This window comes from Coregonus lavaretus, assembly GCF_964263955.1.
Source record: "Coregonus lavaretus genome assembly, chromosome: 21".
NCBI classification, from domain to species: domain Eukaryota; kingdom Metazoa; phylum Chordata; class Actinopteri; order Salmoniformes; family Salmonidae; genus Coregonus; species Coregonus lavaretus.
The window spans coordinates 8,285,184-8,301,384 of record NC_140008.1 but is presented as its reverse complement, the minus strand read 5'-3'; the positions used below and the strand labels follow the sequence as shown (position 1 = coordinate 8,301,384).

The window sequence follows — 16,201 nt, the reverse complement described above, 5'->3', positions numbered from 1 at the left end:
GAACACTTTTCCGAGAACTGAAACAACACCCTGATCTCTTTAAATTGAGTTTGTAAGTGATTACCCAGTCATTATGCTCTGAGGAGGGCTAGGTATTTTATTTTGCCTTTTCAATGCCTTTTGAAAGTGATTTGTGAAACATTTATTTTTAATAAAACTCCAGGACATTTTCCTGTTTAAACCGGTCCTTTGCCTCCAGTGTCCTGGTCCTAAAAAAAAACCTGCAGACAGAGTATTCTACTACCACGGATGGGTAGAAATTACTACATTTAATTACAAAATACAGATACAAAATACCATCAAGATCAATGTATCAAAATAAACTACTAAATACTTGTATTTGTAATGTATTTAATTAAATGTAATGTATTCATTTTAAATACAAAAATACATTTGCAAGTAACCGATCCAAACAACAACAATATTCTCAGAAATAGTGACAAAACCTTTTTTCTTGCTATGACAGTGATACTGTATTTTGTTATCTACCTTAGTTGAGCAAGTCACTCTGGATAAGCTAAATGACTAAAATGTAAATGTATATGTGAAAATGAACATAAGAAATTAACTGCAAAGCACACTGGGTATTATTTTTAGCCTTGTTTCGGGGCGGAGCTCTTTAGAATAATACTCAGCATGCTTTGCAATTATTCATTTTTACATTTACATTTTAGTCATTTAGCAGGGCGAATTTCAATTAGTGCCTTCATCTTAAGACAGCTAGGTGAGACAACAATATATTACAATCGTATCAAGTACATTTTCCCTCAAAAAAGTATCTATCAACATTTTCCCATATACATTTATATGTAATTCATTTAGCAGATGTTATTATCACACCATAGTGCTATCAGACTTCTGATACCATTGCAGGGTGAAAGGGGGGGCCACAAGATGTGAACCGCTATAAAAAATGGCATAGAAAACGATTTAGTATTCTGAAAGTACAAAATACAAAATGCATTGGAGTGTAGTTAAGCCCAGTGTAATTCAAATGACAAAATATTCAGAAGTAATTAAAATATGTATTTCAAACATAAATACTAACCATCTCTGCCTACTACCCAACACTCTGTCATACTTCCTTATCAAAGAAACCACACCCCCTCTACATACAGAGTACACAGTCAAGTAGGAAGCAACTTCCTGTCCTCTGGTGTAGAGGTCCATGAAACAGAAAGTCATCTTTGACACTGAACAGAAAGTCATCTTTGACACTGCCATTGCTTAACCTACGGGAGAGAGCACCAAAATGGCAGAGAATCAGGAACTGTTCTGTTGCTCCATCTGTCTGGATCTACTGAAGTATCCGGTGACTACTGCCTGTGGACACAGCTACTGTATGGGCTTTATTTAAAAAAACTGGGATCAGGATCGTCTGAAAGGTGTCTACAGCTGTCCACAGTGCAGACAGACCTTCACTCCAAGGCCTACTCTGAGGAAAAATAACATGTTGGCTGAGGTGGTGGAGAAACTGAAGAAGACAGGACTCCAGGCTGCTCCCCCTCCTGCTCTGAGCTATGCTGGACCTGGAGATGTGGCGTGTGATGTCTGCACTGGGACCAGAAAGCAGAAAGCCCTCATGTCTTGTCTGGCATGTCTGGCCTCTTACTGTGAGACTCACCTCCAACCTCACTATGAATCTCCTGCTTTCAAGAAGCACAAGCTGGTCAAAGCCACCGCACAACTACAGGAGAAGATCTGCTCTCATCATGACAAACTACTGGAGGTTTACTGTCGTACCGATCAGCAGTGTATCTGTCTGCTGTGTACAATGGATGAACATAAATGCCATGATACAGTGTCAGCTGCAGCAGAGAGGACTGAGAAACAGGTAAGACCAGAACAACTTGTTGGTGACTGTCTGATAAACAAAGAATGAAAGATACAGTAGGAACTAAGGCTGTTTGAATATGAGATCATTCAAATGAAATTGATCCACGGCAGAAGAAATATGAACACAAACCTTGAGTATATAGATATGTTAACCCAGATTCTCCAAATGTATCACCATTTTCTAAAGTCAAACACCATTATCATTCGTTATCAAACACCATTGTAATTTGTTATCAAAAACCATTATAATTTATCAAACATCATTATTATTCGTTATCAAACACCCAATCAGCTCCCCTGTTTTGTGCACTGTTAAAACTATAATCATTCACATAACAACTTAATAATATAATTTCACACAGACACTTCCTCAACATTTTAATCCCTATCTTCTATTGGCCCTATGTCCCATTACTATACTATTGATCTACTGGACAAATAAATCTTGATAGCTCATTGAAGAGTGATTCTCCACAGAGGCAGCTGGGGATGAGTCAGCAGAAGGTCCAGCAGAGATTCCAGGAGAGAGAGAAGGAGCTCCAACAGGCTGTGGAGTCTCTCAAGGTGAGTATTGTTGACCAGAGGAGACACACCATTTCACATCTCTCCTCCAGTCAGAGAGAGAGAGAGGGAGAGAGGCCCCTATCCAATCACACTGACCCCACTGTTGGGAACAGGCTGTCTGGTCCCCTTTCAGAGAATATACTGCTTAATGTAACCGGCTGGATATGAACCCGGGTCTACTGAGGGAGAAAACAACATCTTGACCGTTACACCAAGAGGACATTCCCTATTGGGCTGAGGGCCGACACAGATTTTGAAGTCGAAGGCGGGGCTACCTCATCACATAACCATGAGTAACCATGACCGACTCATGTCCCCTATACATGTCCCCTATACATGGAGCTCTCTCTCTCGCTCTCAATTCAATTGAATTCAAAGGGCTTTATTGGCATGGGAAACATATGTTTACATTGCCACAGCAAGTGAAATAGATAATAAACAAAAGTGAAATAAACCACCAGAAATTAACAGTAAACATTACACTCACAAAAGTTTCAAAGGAATAGAGACTTTCAAATGTTATAACTCAAGTGCAAACAGAGTGAGCCGTGCGCCAGACCGAGTTCTGGAGGTGAAATGGAAATGAATGAGGGAGAGTTAAGTGAGGTAGAAGGTGTGGTGAAGAGCTCGGAACCAGAGCCTGGTATCAATGGACATGATAAAGAAGAATTTGGTGCAGTAGGAATTACATTTTTGGAGAAAGTGGATCCATACCTATTGGCAGAACAATTTGTGGTTTCAGGGTGGGTAGGAAAGGAGTTGGGTGCAGTTGAATCAGTGAAGGTAACCTGTAGTGGACTTGTGATATTTGTTTGTGTTTCTTCTGACCAGAGGGAGTGGGCGCTCTGTGTCACGCAACTTGGGTCAAGATCTGTTTCTTGCTTTGCTCTTAGGAACAGGGCACCATTGAAAGGAGTGATTTCTGGGGTAGCGTTAAGTGTAGAGGTGGAGCAATTCAAGTTGAAGTTTCCTGGTGTTTGTGATTCCCGCCGTTTGGTGGGACGCAGACCCGGTGGTGAACGTGGTGAAACAGAGGAGTCAGTCCTTTTGAGTTATGAGTCTTTACCAGAGAAAGTCATGTTATGATATATCAGTTATCTTGATTCGAGCTTTTGTGCCAAATCCATAAACTCAGGTGCAACGTTTATGGTCATTTCGCAGCAGTTTGTGGGAGGGAAATTCCAAGATGTTTTATGTGTGCGGAAGAGAATGGGATAAAGGATTGTGTAGTTTCGGTGGATAAAGTTGTTTGTCAACTGTTGGGATGCCCATGTTGCTGGTGATCGGAAGTGTCCGGTGCGCGGGAGGCAGGTTGAGGTGGCTAGAGTCAGAGTAGTGCAGAAGGTGTCGTATGCTGAGACAGTGAAGAAAGTAGAGGAGGATGGGTCAAGGGTGAGAGATCCTGAGAGGATCCCTGTGAGTAGTAGATCTGTGCCAGCACAGAGGGATAGGCCAACGAGTGATATATGCTTTAGTAATGTTGGCTTCTTAGCGTTCATAGCAATGGTTATCAACTGTACCGCACAAATGGAACGTAAATCACAGAAAATGGATGTTGTGGTGGCAGCTGCAGAGAAGTATTTGGGCATACAAGATTTGACTTCAGAAGAGTTACAGGGTGTGTTGAGTGGTGGTGTCCCGTCCTTCCAGGCCGTTGGCATGGTGCAGGAGCAGATAGGGTCAAAGTAGTGGAATGGGGTAGTGGGTATTTAATGAGTGTAGGGTTAGTTGGAAGGGTGTTTTTTAAAAATTATTATAGTTTCCCCTTTTCCTATTTTGTATCACATAGTAAAATGGATTTATATTATAGTCCAGTAGGGGCGGTAATGCAACATATTGGATACCAACCGCCGTTAAACTCCAAAGAAGAAGAAATGTTATATTACGCTATGTACAGTGTTGTAACGATGACTCTTGTCATGTTTTTTCTGGCATGGTGGCTTTATGTGCTTCTCTACTGGTTTCTGATTGTGGTGATTTCCCTCCCACCTCTTATGGAGATTTCACGGTTAGACTTCCTTAACATGAACGGCGGCAGAAACTGGGGGAATATGTCAAACAAAAACATTTAAACTTGATTTTTTTGCAAGAGACACACAGTGATGTGATTAATGAAGTGTATTGGGGGGTCTGGTGGAAGGGGGTGCAGGTGCTGAGCCATGGCACAAATCTTAGTGCAGGGGTAGCAAAAGAGGTGTGTAAGGGTAGGTTGTTAGTGGTTAGAGCCAAAATCAATTACCTTGTCTTTGCTTTCCAAAATGTGTCTGCACCTAGTACAGGGCTCAGTTCTCTGTTTCACCAGGGCCCAGGCAGGTGTCCTATTGGAAATTCTATGTAAAACTCTTACAAGATGTCACTTTTTGCTCAAGCTTCCAAGGCTTTTGGGAGAGGTGGGGACAGCAGAAGGGGGAGTTTGAGTCTCTCTGTCAGTGATGGGATGTAGGGAAAGCCCAGAGCTTTAACATGTTGCGAGAGATGATTGCTCCCAGCTCTTTCTTTTTGGGGTTGGAAAAACAGAGTGGGGAAACCAAGAAAATCCCTTGTTTTACGTTTGTCTGATGGGCGTGTAACTTCTGTTGTGAGGAGATGAGGGAGCCTGATGGGTGGGTAACTTCTGTTGTGGGGGAGATGAGGGAGCCTGATGGGTGGGTAACTTCTGTTGTGGGGGAGATGAGGGAGCCTGATTGGTGGGTAAATTCTGTTGTGGGGGAGATGAGGGAGCCTGATGGGTGGGTAACTTCTGTTGTGGGGAGATGAGGGAGCCTGATGGGTGGGTAACTTCTGTTGTGGGGGAGATGAGGGAGTCTGATGGGCGGGTAACTTCTGTTGTGGGGAGATGAGGGAGCCTGATGGGTGGGTAACTTCTGTTGTGGGGAGATGAGGGAGCCTGATGGGTGGGTAACTTCTGTTGTGGGGGAGAGGAGGGAGCCTGATGGGTGGGTAACTTCTGTTGTGGGGAGATGAGGGAGCCTGATGGGTGGGTAACTTCTGTTGTGGGGAGATGAGGGAGCCTGATGGGTGGGTAACTTCTGTTGTGGGGAGATTAGGGAGCCTGATGGGTGGGTAACTTCTGTTGTGGGGAGATGAGGGAGCCTGATGGGTGGGTAACTTCTGTTGTGGGGAGATGAGGGAGCCTGATGGGTGGGTAACTTCTGTTGTGGGGAGATGAGGGAGCCTGATGGGTGGGTAACTTCTGTTGTGGGGGAGATGAGGGAGCCTGATGGGTGGGTAACTTCTGTTGTGGGGAGATGAGGCTGTGGAGTTGTACTCTGATTTATAGAGGGTAGAACTCTGTGGTCCTCTGTAGCTCAATTGGTAGAGCATGGCGCTTGTAATGCCAGGGTAGTGGATTCGATCCCCGGGACCAACCATATGTAAAAATGTATGCACATGACTGTAAGTCGCTTTGGATAAAAGCGTCTGCTAAATGGCTTATTATTATCCTGGGTTTTCTCAGGTTCTGCTCACAGACCTTTCCAAACTCTCTCTGTCACAGAGAAATCAAATAGACATTTCCCTGGCCTTACACAAACTCTCAGCTGCTGTCTCTCAGACGGTCTGCCTGTGGATTTTTATAAAAAGTTCTGGGGAATTATTTTACAGGACATGTGTTGAGTGAGTGCGTCGGGGTGGGGGAGCTGTCGCTAAGCTGTAGACGGGAGGCTTTGACTCTCCTGCCCAAAAAAGGGGATTTGAGCGACTTAAAGAACTGGAGGCCTGTGGCATTGCTCTGTTTGGACTATAAGGTCTTTACCAAGGTCCTCGCTAACAGACTCAAGTCCCACCTAGACTCTATTGTACACAAGGACCAAACATACTGTGTACCAGGACGCTCAAACACAGACAATCTGTTCATAATCAGGAGAAAGCCTTTGATAGGGTGGACCATGAATATCTGTTCAATGTGTTGTTTTGGTTGTGGGGAGAATTTTGTGGCCTGTGTTCAAATGTTGTATGCTGGGGCGTCGTGTATGGTCAAGGTGGGGGGAGGGCTCAGTAGGCCAGTCTGGGTAGGGAGGGGCATTCACCAGGGATGCCCTCTCTCAGGGCAGCTATACACTCTTGTTATTGAGCCCTTTCTGGGCCTGCTACGCAGGAGGCTACAGGGAGTGTGGGAGCCAGGCATAGGGTTGGGGACAGGCATAGCAGTGTCAGAATACGCTGATGACGTCTGTGTTGGTTAGGGATGAGCAGAACCTACAGGCCCTGGAGAATAGTTTGAGGGTGTACGAGGGGGCGTCTTCTGCTTAGTTAAACTGGGGCAAGAGTGAGGCTCTGTTATGTGGGGCATGGAGGGACAGGGCACCTCCGCAGCTTCCAGGGGGGTTGCAGTGGGGCTGTGAGTGGCTCAAGATGCTTGGGGTGTATCTGGGCTCGGAGGGTTGGGATAGGAAGAACTGGGAAGGAGTGTCACAAGCGGTGGTGTCGAGGTTGACGAAGTGGAGGTGGCTCATCTCCCAGGTGTCATACAGAGGGACGGTGCTGATCATCAACAACTTGGTGGCATCCTCTCTGTGGCATAAATTGGCCATTCTCAACCCCACCCCGGCATTCTGCTTGTGGACCTGCAGCGCAAGTTAGTAAACATTTTCTGGTCAGGGTGGCAGCGTTCTGACTCAAAGCACCACAGAGGCTACTGTACCGTACGGAGGTGGGCTGGAGGGAACCAGCATGTGCTCTGTTGAGGAGGGCTGGTGGTTTGGGGCTGGATCAGCAGCTCTTCATCATGCGGCCGGAGAGACTCAATACAGCAGGAGTCTCTGATTTCTATGCTGCAGTACTGAGGGCCTGGCAGCTGCTGAGTATTGGGGGAGGTCCAGGAGGCTCTGCCTGACCCAGTGAGGAGGGGGCTGGAGCAGCCTGAGGAGGGGCCACCACCGTTTCCACCACTGCAAGTGGCAGCAGAGACTGGGGACTGGCAGGAGAGTCCGGCGGACTTACTGACTTTTAACACTCTGAGCCTGGGGGAGTTTGAGGAGGTGGGGGGTAAGGTGCTGTACACCCTCAGTGTCAAGGTTAGACACATCAGGAGCTTAGCGGGTGTGAAGGGGCATCAGTGGCAGGGGGTTGTGGGGGCTGAGAGCATGGCAGGGTATAGGTGGAGGGGGCTCTATAAGCTCCCAGTGCTGGAAAGGTCAGGGGTCCTCCAGTGGAGGGTATTACATGGAGCCCTGGACACCAATAGCTGGTTGGCTCGGGTTGACCTGGGAGTTGGGGAGGGGTGTCCGTTTTCTGCAATGACAGACTGTTCATCATGTTTTTTCTGTGTTGCCAGGGTAATGCCATTACTGTTGACGCCTTAGGGTTGAGTTTGAGTTGTACAAAATGATCAACAGTGTGGAGATGTTTCAGGAGGTATGGGGGCTCAGGGGGGCTGTCTGTACGGCTGGAGAGGAGGGGTTGGATGGACGGTTGGAATGTGGTGCTGGATGGTGTATTGTACTGTGGTGTTGGGTACTGTATAATGTGATTGTGTGGAGGTTGTGGTGTCACGCAATGTGCTTTAAGGGGTGGGGGTGTTAGTGTAATGAGGATGGCTCATTAAAGTAAGACAAGCCAGTCCCTCTCTCTCTCTCTCTCTCTTAACAGCGCTCTGCACAGGCAGCAGTGGAGGACAGTGATAAGATCTTTACTGAGCTGATCCGCTCCATTGAGAGAAGGCGCTCTGAGGTGAAGGAGCTGATCAGAGCCCAAGAGAAGGCTCAAGTGAGTCAAGCTGAAGGACTCCTGGAGCAACTGGAGCAGGAGATAGCTGAGCTGAGGAAGAGAAGCACTGAGCTGGAGCAGCTCTCACACACAGAGGATCACATCCATTTCCTCCAGGTAAAAAAACTGTCCTGTTACATGTGATATGAAATTAAAACTCTCAATCATTTGGTTCTGTTCTCTCTCTCTCTCTCTCTCTCTCTCTCTCTCTCTCTCTCTCTCTCTCTCTCTCTCTCTCTCTCTCTCTCTCTCTCTCTCTCTCTCTCTCTCTCTCTCTCTCTCTCTCTCTCTCTCTCTCTCTCTCTCTCTCTCTCCAGAGTTATCAGTCTCTCTCCAGTACCAGTGTATCTTCAGACTTACCCAGCATCGTTGTCCGTCCTCTTCAGTACTTTGGAGATGTGAGTAAGACTGTATCTGAACTGAGAGAGAAACTAGAAGACGTCCTTAAAGGAGAATGGAACAAGATCTCCACTACAGGTGTGTTGAAAATAATAAGAACATCAACTTTAGACCATTGAATGTTCCCTACTAGTCATATACATGTGGAATATGGTATGATGATAACATTCCCTCTCTCTGTGAATGTGTTTGTGTGTCTGTAGTGAATATAGTGGATGTGTTACTGCCTCCAGAGCCCAAGACCAGAGAACAGTTCTTACAATGTGAGTCTCTTTATTCTGAAGTAACTAACAGTCTCTTTTTACTGACACTCCTAACAATCCCTCTAGAAATATATAGCAATAGTAGATCTAATCAAAGACTGGGTATCTATCTGACTCCTCATATTTCTCTGATTTGATCTCTGCTGTGCTCTAATCAAAGACAGGGTAGATACAGTATCTGACTTAACTTATTGTTCTAACTCCCCTCATTGGTCTCTGCTCTGCTCTTCTCCCAGATTCCTGTCAGCTCACACTGGACCCAAACACAGCACACAAACTCCTCTCTCTGTCTAAAGGGAACAGAAAGGTGACCTGTACAGGCCAAGTCCAACCATATCCTGTTCATCCAGACAGATTCACTAACTACTGTCAGGTTCTGTGTAGAGAGGGTCTGTCTGGACGCTGTTACTGGGAGGTGGAGTGGAGTGGGTGGTGTGTTACAGCAGTCTCATATAAAGACATCAGCAGAACAGGGACAGGTAATAGATTTGGAGAGAATGACAAGTCCTGGTGTTTAGAGTGTTATAGTGTTGGTAATTGGTTCAGACACAATAATGTTGGGACTGAAGTATCAGGCCCTCAGTCCTCCAGAGTAGGAGTGTACCTGGATCACAAGGCAGGTACTCTGTCCTTCTACAGTGTTTCTGACACAATGACCCTCCTCCACAGAGTCCAGACCACATTCACTCAGCCCCTCTATCCTGGGGTTTCTCTCAATGGTACTGCTGATCTGGTTAAACTGTAGTAGGGTCCACATAGATACTAGTCATGCTGGTGTAGTCTATAGCTGAGCTGGTTAAACTGTAGTAGGGTCCACATAGATACTAGTCATGCTGGTGTAGTCTATAGCTGAGCTGGTTAAACTGTAGTAGGGTCCACATAGATACTAGTCACGCTGGTGTAGTCTATAGCTGAGCTGGTTAAACTGTAGTAGGGTCCACATAGATACTAGTCATGCTGGTGGTGATGGTCCCCAGATGTGATGATTCATTCTGCTCTGTTTTATGTACAATTATTTGACTGATTTGATCTTCAGAAGATGTTATGAATTACAATTCAATGCATTCATATTTGTGCAATGTTTTAATCTTGTACATTCACATTAATCATATTGATGTGTTCTCTGTCACCTGGAGCTGCATGGAAAATGGTCCAGGAACAAACGGGCAATTCCCAAGGACTAGTCAGCCCACTACAAGCTGGAATAACTTACTTTCTACTTAAACTATATGGGCAGGTTTCCCGGACACAGATGAAGCCTAGTCCTAGACTAAAAAGCATGTTCAATGGAGATGTCCGGGAAACCGGCCCTAAGTTTGCAATCTTTTATTCTCCCATACTGCTCAGTCAAGCAACATTAAACCTGTCCAGCAGGTGGTGCTATTAACCAAACAATAAAAACCATTAGATATCTTGACTTGCCACTCAGTATTTCAATAATGTTCAGAATTGTACTTTAATATCATTGGAGATTGATGGTCTTTTTAATCCACTATCTAGAGTCAGGAACAGATGAAGTTAGGTCTGCTACTGTTCATTTATTAAATATGATTCATGGTGATGGGAAATAAAAAATCCATCTAGTAGTAGTTTTCCTTTGCTATTTATTCCAAGGTGTGTCTTTAACTTGTAAATGGATTGTGTTGAAGCTGGCATGTGGTGTGGATGATAGAATAGAGTGAATAGAGGAGAGAAGAGAGGAGGAGAGGAGAACATAATATAGAAGACAGATAAGATAGAGAGAGAATTCATACCCAGGGGAGTTACTGACTCTGTCCCTAATGACACCCTGTTCCCTACGTAGTGCACTAGGCTACTTCTGACCAGATCAAAAGTAGTGCACTACATAGGGAATAGGGTGGAGATTGGAGATTTGCTCACTGGCATTAGAATATTAGAATATCATACTGTAATGTTAGTGGTTGTCATTAGAATGAAGATTTCCATACAGGAGTTACTGTCTCTGTCCCAAATCTCTGCCTGTTCCCTGCATAGTGCACTAGGCTTCTTTTGACCAGATCTAAAGTAGTCTTCTAGATTTTACATGTTTTCTCCCTGTCATTAGAAAATGACAATATGGTAATGACTTTAGTGGTTTCCTACCACTTTGTTTTTATTGGTTGTGTGTTATGTGTGTTGTTGTGTTAGGTTTTCCCCCTGTGTTCCTAATTGAAAATCCATTAACAATGAATCAGAAACAAATTATGTTCCATTTGTGTTTAGACAACTTCATGGCTGACATCCCCCAGTTCTGTTAAGACCCATTGAACTGGGTCACATTCTAAATGGTCACTTGTATTGATAGTCCATACTGGGCCTAACTGTGGTTAACCATACCTGAGGGTTTCTTTCTGCACACATATTCCCTCATCTCCAGAACTTTACCTGATGTCCTCTCTCTCTCTCTCTCTCTCACTCTCTACTCTCTCTCTCTCTCTCTCTCTCTCTCTCTCTCTCTCTCTCTCTCTCTCTCTCTCTCTCTCTCTCTCTCTCTCTCTCTCTCTCTCTCTCTCTCTCTCTCTCTCTCTCTCTCTCTCTCTCTCTCTCTCTCTCTCTCTCTCTCTCTCCCCTCAAACCGTATAGAAAGCAGACAACCTCAATATGGTTTCATTCCTGTAGTTATCAGGACACATGGGGTGTGTAACTATTATCTCCTTTCTAAGTTTGAACTTGTCCACTTCCCTTCATGGATTTGAAAGGAAATGACTGGTATATGTAAACTCCCTCTGCCCCATGCCAACACCAATCCAATGCTGTACAATTAATTCCATAGGTTAACATGGGAAATGCTCACTTCCTCCCATAAGAGTCATTGAAGCATTGGATGAGATAGGACCCTGCCTTCACCAGGGGATATTTGTTGGACCCGTCACAACAGGTGAGGAGGGCCTCATCCTCCAGGTGCACAAAGAAAGCCAGGGACTGCCGTATGCTCCAGTCTCCAGCAGGGTGCAGCAAAACCCTATGGACCTGAAAGGGAAAGTGAGGAGTAAAAATCTAAGGTGAATTTACATTGATGTTTCCATAGAGACCTGAGTCGTATTCACTAGGCACCAAACTGAAGATAATTAGCTGAAACAGGGAGGGACTAACTGAACGAGAAAAGTTTTTGATGTTTGTACTTTTAGGACTTTTCTATTGGTTCCATTACAACAGGCAAACTCAATCAAGCACTGCTTATTAAGTATTCATATTTATTTTAAATAGTAATTGAATGCAGGTCTGTTTCCACATGCAATAAGCCTGTAACATCTTGTATGATCTTATGAGTTAACAGTGTATCAAATGGAAGGGCAAGTCTCACCACTGAGAGGAAAACATCACTGGTCCACCTCTGCATCAGGTCAGCTATGTTGATCAGTACTGTCCCAGGGATGCTGGGAGCAGAGATGAACTCCCCTGACCTGGTACCCACCTATGGAGTTGTCATTTTAATATCAGTTTAACCCCATTACTGCTATAACACACATAAGCCATGTTAATAGAATGAAATGGATCCAGGTTCCATTTATTCTACAATAGATTTACTGCCTGTGGAACACTTCTCAAAAGTGGTCTTAAATCAAGATGACTGCAGGTCTCAATCCCAAACGAATGGGGGAATAATTAATGAAATGGCCACCCGGACTATTTACATTGACCCCCCCCCCCCTTTTTAGATTTTACACTGCTGCTACTTGCTGTTCATCTATGCATAGTCACTTTACAAATGACCTCAACTAACCTGAACCCCCACACATTGACTGGCAGAGCTACTCCACCTCAAGAATGACCCCCTGTATATTGCCTCATTATTGTTATATCATTTTAATGTGTTACTTTTTGATTTGATTTGTTTTTTTAAATTAGTTTGTTTCGTAAATATTTTCTTAACTCTATTTCTTGAACAGCATTGTTGGTTAAGGGTTTGTAAGGAAGCATTTCACGGTAAGGTCTACACCTGTTGTAATCGGCGCATGTGACAAATGTAATTACATTTTATTTTATTTGAAAATGGCACCATCTAGAAAGATGGCATTTAGAGGTATGGAGAAACAAGATTCACACAACAGAGCTGACCACAACTGGACTGTACTGGCTGGGATATTTTCTTTACACATTGTCCTTTCAAGGATGGTTCCAGAACTTGGCTTGACTCAGCTCTGTAGCGTTAGCCAGCCCAGTTTGGCCCTGCTTGACTCAGCTCTGTAGTGTTAGCCAGCCCAGTTTGGCCCTGCTTGACTCAGCTCTGTAGTGTTATCCAGCCCAGTTTGGCCCTGCTTGGCTTGACTGTTCTCTATAGTGAGAAACAGGCACCAGTGTGTTGGAGGGGATCAGTCTGATCAAGGAGAGGCGCCGAATCACTGATCTGGACCACTTAGTGAGTCAATATTTGAGATGCAAGTGGATTTGTAGATTAGTGAGTCTGTGCAGTTGACCGCAATGGATTTTATCTAAAACATGCACAATGTCATGAAGACCACTGCTACTCCATAGAATGAAACCATCCCCTATGAGGACTAATGACCAACTCTGAAACTCACCACACTATGCTGTACTGACAGCATCATCATCACACTAGCATTAATGTTCACACTCTGGGGCTCATTTGTCCACATTTAAACTGGTCTAAGTCTCCTTACAGGTTGGACACATGGGTCTGGAGGTCTCTAGTGGTTGAGTCTTGGTCTGGGTCTCACTGGTTCTGTTCCAATCAGTCTTGTCTCCATCTATACTATATTCAGTACCAATACACCAATGTCATACACTCCAGACCTGGGTTCCAGTGCTTAATTTGAGCCGGATCTGGCACCTCTCAGATTTGACCTCATTTGTTCCAGCACCTATTTGCCCGGCTCCGGTACCTCACGCATTATTTATACAATTTGTTTACTGTTTGCACTGTAAACATTTAAAAAAGCGATCAGAGTTAAATCAAGTTGCCTCCTGGTTATTTCTCCAGCCTCCCAGAAAAACCATCATGTAAAAGCGCGGTGATCCTTCTGTGGAGTCATCCTAATCCTTCCCCACTGATTTCAGACCTGCTCTCTTATTTGTACATATGTCCATCCACCGACGAAGTGCACGGAGCAGGTGCAATTTGGACGGAGGCTCAGTTCAAGACCAAACAAGCGTATAACCCCTGGCTTGTCAAGCAACATTCAAAGCTTATAATTGTAATAGCCAGTTATAATTGTAATGGCTTAGCAGATAATAACAAAAGAAGAACAATATTTACATGGCTCAAAGAGAAGGAATATAATATCTATTGTTTACAGGAAACCCATTCAACAATTCTAGATGAAGTTGGGTGGAAAAAGGACTAGGGGGTGCGAAGTGAGGGTGTTATTACTGCATACAGGGCAGTCACCAGGGAAGTGAGGGTGTTATTACTGCATACAGGGCAGTCACCAGGGAAGTGAGGGTGTAATTACTGCACACAGGGCAGTCACCAGGAAAGTGAGGGTGTTATTACTGCACACAGGGCAGTCACCAGGGAAGTGAGGGTGTTATTACTGCACACAGGGCAGTCACCAGGGAAGTGAGGGTGTTATTACTGCACACAGGGCAGTCACCAGGGAAGTGAGGGTGTTCAGTGCCATGGCAGAGCAGCCAGGCCGACACACAACTCAGCCAGAGAGGGATTCAGGAGAACTCTTTCCAAGGAGTCAAACTGAATGGTGGAAGACCCAGCGACAGAGTCCTTAATCAGAGGGAGTTTTTCAAAAGCTTGGCGAGGAACATGGAGGCTAGAAGGTTCTCTCAAGGAGGACAGGCGGTGGACAATACAGGATACAGCCAGTTCATAGAGGAGCTGAAGGTGCTTTATGCTCAATACTGGCCAGAGGATGCAGGAGCACTGTATGGAGAAACAGTGATAGAATCTCTCTGCCAGAGGATTGGCATTGACAGTCCACGTATGGTCATACGGGCCTACAGGCAGTACAGGGACACTGATGGTAATGATAAAGGAGACTTTCCAGATGGACTTAAAGAGATGTTGATGGTGGTCAGCACCATCCCCAGATGGACTTAAAGAGATGTTGATGGTGGTCAGCACCATCCCCATCTGCAGATGGACTTAAAGAGATGTTGATGGAGGTCAGCACCATCCCCAGATGGACTTAAAGAGATGTTGATGGTGGTCAGCACCATCCCCATCTCCAGTGCAGAAGGCCAGCAGGGATTTTCTCAAATGAATCTGATTTGCACCTCAACCCGCACCTCTCTGCATACCTCCACCATATCAAGGCTATTCTTTCTGAACCTTGTTGGCCCACCCCTTGACCAAAGTCAACCCAGTCCCCTATGTGAGGTCATGGATTGCTAAAGGACCCAGATGTGTCACAGACACCAGGAGCAAAACAAGAAATAGGGAGGAGAAGACGAACCAGGAAATGGCCGTGTTGTGGGAGGTTCTGGAAAACTTTACAAACTTGTTCTGTACTGTGAAGTTAATCTGAATATGCGCTTCATATTATCAGATAGGCAGGAAACCTATATACTATAATATGTGTTCTGCTGTAGCCTACATTTATTTATTTTATTTGAAGTATATTCTGATATCAAATCAAATGTTTGTCCTCCAGTGATGTCTTGAAAGGTATATGAAATGTGAGTATTGTAAGCCCCACCTCTGAGTATATGAAATGTGAGTCTTGTAAGCCCCACCGCTGAGTATATGAAATGTGAGTCTTGTAAGCCCCACCTCTGAGTATATGAAATGTGAGTCTTGTAAGCCCCACCTCTGAGTATGTGTGCATATGCATATGGAGGGTGTTCTGCAGTGACACCTAAAAATGTTGCTGTACATTGATGTCTTGAAAATTAGGCTGTAAGAAATTCAGACTTGTAAGCCCCACAGCTACACTAGAGTATGTGGGCATAGTATATGTTGGAGACGGTGGCTGTGTGAGAAGCACGCCTGTATCTCTCACATAACTAGAATGACTGTGATGAGTGTGGTGGAAGGAGTCAGACGCAGGAGGGCAATTACATTTACATTTACGTCATTTAGCAGACGCTCTTATCCAGAGCGACTTACAAATTGGTGCATTCACCTTATAGCCAGTGGGATAACCACATTACAATTTTTTTTTTTTTTTTTTTGGTGGGGGGTAGAAGGATTACTTTATCCTATCCCAGGTATTCCTTAAAGAGGTGGGGTTTCAAATGTCTCCGGAAGGTGGTGAGTGACTCCGCTGTCCTGGCGTCGTGAGGGAGCTTGTTCCACCATTGGGGTGCCAGAGCGGCGAACAGTTTTGACTGGGCTGAGCGGGAACTGTGCTTCAGCAGAGGTAGGGGAGCCAGTAGGCCAGAGGTGGATGAATGCAATGCCCTCGTTTGGGTGTAGGGACTGATCAGAGCCTGAAGGTACGGAGGTGCCGTTCCCCTCACAGCTCCGTAGGCAAGCACCATGGTCTTGTAGCAGATGCGAGCTTCAACTGGAAGTC

At 44.9% G+C, this 16,201-nt stretch overlaps 2 pseudogenes across 2 annotated transcripts in view; one reads left to right on the top strand and one right to left on the bottom strand.

Moving 5' to 3' along the window:
* The window catches only part of LOC311148739 (solute carrier family 15 member 5-like), a 90,976-nt pseudogene that overhangs the window by 18,142 nt on the left and 56,633 nt on the right, over positions 1 to 16,201 (bottom strand). The gene's annotated exons all lie outside the window — the stretch shown is intronic.
* Positions 1,179 to 9,513, top strand: LOC311148659 (E3 ubiquitin/ISG15 ligase TRIM25-like; annotated as a pseudogene). Its single transcript, XR_014615656.1, has 6 exons — positions 1,179 to 1,834; positions 2,314 to 2,400; positions 7,990 to 8,223; positions 8,424 to 8,583; positions 8,709 to 8,768; positions 9,005 to 9,513. The product of XR_014615656.1 is annotated as an E3 ubiquitin/ISG15 ligase TRIM25-like (transcript).